The sequence below is a fragment of the Camelus bactrianus genome, chromosome 3, assembly GCF_048773025.1.
Source record: "Camelus bactrianus isolate YW-2024 breed Bactrian camel chromosome 3, ASM4877302v1, whole genome shotgun sequence".
In the NCBI taxonomy this organism is placed as follows: Eukaryota; Metazoa; Chordata; class Mammalia; order Artiodactyla; family Camelidae; genus Camelus; species Camelus bactrianus.
The window spans coordinates 108,372,059-108,377,894 of record NC_133541.1 but is presented as its reverse complement, the minus strand read 5'-3'; positions in this window follow the sequence as shown (position 1 = coordinate 108,377,894).

Below are 5,836 nucleotides of genomic sequence, written 5' to 3'. Positions count from 1 at the left end.
TGGTTGACTGATAACCATTTATAATTCTTCCCTTCCTGAATTTTCAATAAATTGAAACACCACACAAAATTAAAGGGAAAGATGGAAGATTGTCTAATCCAAACCCTTCCTCTTACAGATGGGGAAACTAAACTGAGGCTCAGGGAGGGTGAGTGACTTCCCAAGGTCACCAGCTGGTAATTGTTAAAGCCAGATGTGAACCCAGGACTGTCTGACTACAGTGTCTAAATTCTGCCACTCTGCACTATGATTTTAGCCAGGGTCTGATTTTATCAAGGCCCTATGTTCAGAACTCTCATTGCAGTATTTCTATCACCAGCATGTTGTGCAGAATAATGTTCCCTTTGTTGAATGAATGAATGAATGATGGATGCTGAGCAGTTAACCAAGACTTCTCTTTCCAGTTCTGAGGTTCTGCTTAAAGGCAAAGTTCTATGCTTGAAAACATTGTATTATTTCAGATTCTCAAAAAAAAAAAAAAAAAAAAAAAAACCAGAACCAATTGTGTGTGTGCACATGTGTGTGTGTTTTTGTTATAAAGAGAAATGAAAGGGAAGAGATCAATTTATTTTAAGGAATATGATTGAGGAGGCTGACAACTTCAAAATCTGTAGGGTAGGCTAGCAGGCTGGAGTCCCAGAGAGGTGTTGATGCTTCAGCCCAATTCCAAAAGCCATCTGCTAGCAGATTCCCTCTTCCTCAGAGAGAATTTTTAAGGCCTTCAACTGATGGGATGAGGCCCACCCGCATTATGAAGGGCGATCTGCTTTACTCAGTCTATTTATTAAAATGTCAGTCTCATCTAATGAGGGGAGAGTGTAGCTCAGTGGTAGAGCACATGCTTAGCATGCAGGAGGTCCTGGGTTCAATACACAGCACCTCCATTAAAGAAAGAGAAAAACAAACAAAACTAATTACCTTCCCCCTGCCAAAAAAAAAAAATGTCCATCTCATCTTAAAAATACCTTCATAGCAACACAAGGAAGTGTTTGACCAAGAATCTGGATACCATAGCCCAGTCAAGTTGACACATAAAATTAACCATCACATTTGTTTTCCCTTCTGACCACTGCAGTCTGAAGGAAACCTTAACAAGGTACTTGTGTGTGTGTAGAATATAAAATTCCTGTCAGCTTCTAAAGCAGGCCAAAAAATACAGAACTGCAAGAAACCAGGCTGTGGGATGTAGTGACAGGTGGCTCATGGAGGCCGTGTGGACTCTGAGCAGAGCTCTGAGGTACGTGGGGCAGAGGGAGCCATCCTGAGGGCCAACCTAGAACCAAAGGGTTTCAGCCAAGAGGAGGCAGATCTCAGTTCACTTGAAGAAACAATTTCTTGAGAGCTGTCTGAAGATGAAACCAAATGAGCTTTCTTGGGGTGTCTTGGGCTCCTTAACACTGGAGGTACTCAACCAGAGAAACGTTGTAATGGTGGCGGGCCGGGGAGACAGAGGGGAGTAAGTGCACCGTGGGCACAATGTCATGGGCACTAAACTGGCACTGGACAGGATGGCACCTGCCTTCCTGTGCTGGCTCTGTGGGTAGTTTGCCATGTGACCTTCACGGAGTCCCTCCCCATCTCTAGGTCTTTTGGCCCCGTAAGTGAAAAGAAGGGAGTTAAATTAGATGTTCTTTGAAGTCACTTGCACTTCCAAAATCCTTTCAAAGTTAAGGCTCACGGGTCATAAGGTTACTGCAGTTTTGAGGTAAAAGCACTTCAGTGCGAGGTGAGCCATCGTGTTCCACTTACGGATATGTCCTGGCTCAGACGCTGGCGCCCTCCCTCTGGGCCCCTGAACAGCTCAGTTCTTCCTGGGAAGTCAGGCCCGGGGCGCCAGGACTCCTGCAATCACTGTGCTCCCTCCCTTCCCCTTTCCCCCCTGGAAAAATTGCCAAGGTTCTTGTTGCCCTACAGATCCTTGGGCAAAATGCCTTCTTACGCTTTGGGGAAGCCCCACTTGCTTGCTAACTCGCAAAAGAAATATGCTTTCAGTCTGAAAACTAGATGCAGGAACTTTCATTTTAATTACAACTTTTTTTTTTTTAACTATAGCTGAAAGACCTCATTAAACTAATGATTAGGCAAAAAGGTGGAATGATGGAACTCTCCAAACATGGAATTTGAGATAAAACAAGTTGCTGTGCAGACAGGAAGAAAGACAAGGAAATGAAAGTTTCTGTTTTATAGCTCTCAAGTGGAGTGATGGTCATGTGGTCTCGTTAATGTGCTTATAATTATTTGAATCAATTCTCTTGCCTTAATTCCAGAGCGTTCAATTATCACACAGTCATGTAGCTGAGAGAGACTGTAGAATGCCTATTACTGGAAGACATCTCAGCCCAGTCAGTCTAATTTTTGAAGTAAACTGTGAGCTCAAGAAAAAACTGCATAATAAAGCCTTTGCCCTTTTTTTCCCCCCAAAAAAAGATTACTTACATAAAAAATACTTCTTTAAGAGTGCTTACCACATAGCAAGGATTTTACATGCATCATACCACTTAGTCCTCGCAACAATTCTATGCTGAAAATGTTATTAACCCCAATGTTATTAACTTAACCTCCCAAAGAGGATAGTTAGCTTATCTAAGGTTACCCAGCCGTTAAGTGGCAGAACTGATTCTAAATGTCCCACACCTGACTGTCTCTTACTGAATGAAGTCCCCTCTCTGTGCCTCTGTTTTTGGCTCCAGGAAGTGGAGTCATTCCTGCCCAAGCTAATGCACAGTCAGACCCCTGGATGCATGACGAGGATAGAGGGTAGAGGACAGTGACTGTGAGAATCAAAAGGAGAAATCCCTTTGAAGCCTAAACAGTGCTACTACATTTTACAGAGTATTGGTAAATAGGACTTAGTTACTTTAAATATACATTAAGTTATATTTGTCCCTCCAGCTTCACCCCCCAAACACTTCTGCATTTTGCGCTGTACATGGGGAGATGCATCTCTACCACATCTAGCCCACATCCAGTGTGCCCTGTAGCTGACACTGTCAATGCCCCGCCCAAATCGCTGGGAACTCACCCACTTCAGTTCTCTGCAGACTGCCAACTGCTGCTACCTGCATCTTTGTTGCTGAGGGCTTTTCCCAGAACCATACAAGGCCAATCTGCCAGCCTGGCATTCCAAACGTGCCCGGGAGTTAACACCCATCCCCAGGAGCATCTCTCAACCAAAGACTTTAGATGTATAAATACCCCAACTCCCTCACTCTTTGTGGAATCACTTTGATGTATATGTTTACGTTGTCTCCCTGAGTTTCTCTGTGGGACTCAGCTCCAGTCACACTCTGATAGCTGATTTAATAACACAATCTTACTGGCTACCTTCTCTTCCCTGTGTCACTTCCTCACTCCTCCTAGTGTACTGTGAACCTCTCAAATAAATGACTTTTACTTAAACCCTTACTGCATAGTCTGCTTTTAAGGGAACCCAAACTAACATAGGTTTCCTTGATGTCTTGCTTCCTGTAGGGTTTAGCTAAGAGGGATGAACCAGCAGGAGCTGAGGTGTTTTGCATTCTATCTTCCACCCCAAGGATGTCAATGCCTGACTCTGTCCTCCACCCAGAGGTCTGACTCTTTTCGGGGGGCCCTCTTTACACAGCTCTCTCTGTCTCCAGGTTCCAGCAAGTTCCCCCTCTCCTGACCCCTTCCGGCCCCAGGCCATTAAACAGCACTTTACCTCTATCTGGGGCACTACAGCATTCCTTGTGATGACCCCCCCCCCACTCATGTTTTTTGTAAGTAGTCCCTGTATTAAAATTTTCTCAAATTCTGAGTTTAGCCCACAATCTGCTCCAATTGGTACCATGAGTGGTTCAGAAAGTTTGATGACTTCAGGGTTTGGCTGCAGATAATTGGTGATGAGGATACACGTGAAGTGCACAGGTGATGACAAGGATGGTGGAGGAGGCAGAGACAGAAAAGCATACAGTGCAACAGAGGCTAACTGTTATGGGGGTGGTAAAGGAAGCTGGTTATATTAGTTATCTATTGCTGTGTAACAAAGAATCTCAAAATTTAGCAGCTTATCAGAAGAAAAAGAAAAGGGGGGAGGGTATAGCTCAAGTGATAGAGTGCATGCTTAGCACTCCTCTAAATCCCCAGTACCTCCTCTGAAAATAAATAAATAAACTTTATTACCCCACCACACACAAAATAAACCGAAAAAACAAACAAAAAGAAGAAGAAGAAAAAGAAAACACTAACTTGGAAAGATATCTGAGGGGGGAGGGTGTAGCGCAGCGGTAGAGCACATGCCTAGCATGCACAAGGTCCTGGGTTCCATCCCCAGTACCTCCATTAAAATAAATAAATAAACCTAATTACCTCCCCCCACAAACAAACAAAACCAATAAATAAATTAATTAATTAAAAAAAAGATAAGTGCACCCTGCCATGCTCACTGCAGTATTATTTACAATAGCCAGGACATGGAAATAACCTAGGGGTCCACCCACGGAAGAATAAATGAGGAAAGTGTGGTAGGTATTTACACACACACACACATATATACATAGCACAGTTTAATCGATTTCGTATAATCTTGGCCAAGTCACATAACCTTTTTTTTTAATTGAAGTATAGCTGATTTATAATATTGTGTTATTTCATGATTTATAGCAAAGTGATTCAGTTTTATATGTATATTCCTCAGATTATTTTCCATTATAGGTTACTACAAGATACTGAATATTATTCCCTGTATTATACAGTAAATCTTTGTTGCTTATCTATTTTATGTATAGTAGTTTGTATCTGCTAATCCCATACTCCTAATTTATCCTTCCCCTCAGGTAACCATAAATTTGTTTTCTGTCTGTGAGTCTGTTTCTATTTTGTATATTGATTCATTTGTATTATTTTTTAGATTCCACATATGAGTGACATCATATATTTGTCTTTCTCTATCTGACTTAATTCACTTAGTATGATATTCTCTGGGTCCATCCCTGTTGCTGCAGATGGCAATATTTCATTCTTCTGGCTGAGTAATATTCCATTGTATACATTCATAGTCATCACATTTTCTTAAACTTAACATCTGTTGATGGGCATTTGAGTTGTTGCCACATCTCGGCAATTGTAACTAGTGCTGCTGTGAACATTGGGATGCATTTATCTTCTCAAATTTCAGCTTTCATCTTTTCTGAATATAGGCCTACGAGTGGGATTGCTGGCTCATAAGGTAGCTCTATTTTTAGTTTTTTTAAGGAACATCCATACTGTTTTCTATACTGGCTGCACCAATTTACATCCCCACCGACAGTGCTGGAGGGTTCCCTTTCCCTCACACCCTCTCCAGCATTTTTTATCTGTAGACTTTTTGATGATGAGGCTGTTCTGACCAATGTGAGTTGATACCTCATTGTACTTCTGATTGCATTTCTCTAATAATCAGCGATGTTGAGCATCTTTTCATGTGTCTGTTGGCGATCTGTGTGTCTTCTTTGGAGAAATGTCTATTTAAGTCTCCTTACCATTTTGTGATTAAGTTCTTTGTTGGCAGGCCTTCATCCTCATTGGCTGTTGGCCAGGACTGAAGTTCCTCCTGACTACATAAGCCTCTCCATAGAGTTGCTCACAAAATGGCAGCTTGCTTCTCCCAAACAAGTGATCCAAGAGAGAACCCAGCACAGCAAGAGGGCACCCAGCATAGGAACCACGGACTTTTATAATCTAATGGTGGAAGTGTCATACCACCACTTCTGTTGTATGCTACTGGTCACACAGACCAACCCTGGTACCATGTGGAAGGGGAGTGCACAAGGGTGTGTACACCACTGAAGGACAGTTTGCAGGCTGGCTTCTACAGGTCTCAGAACATCCCATTAAA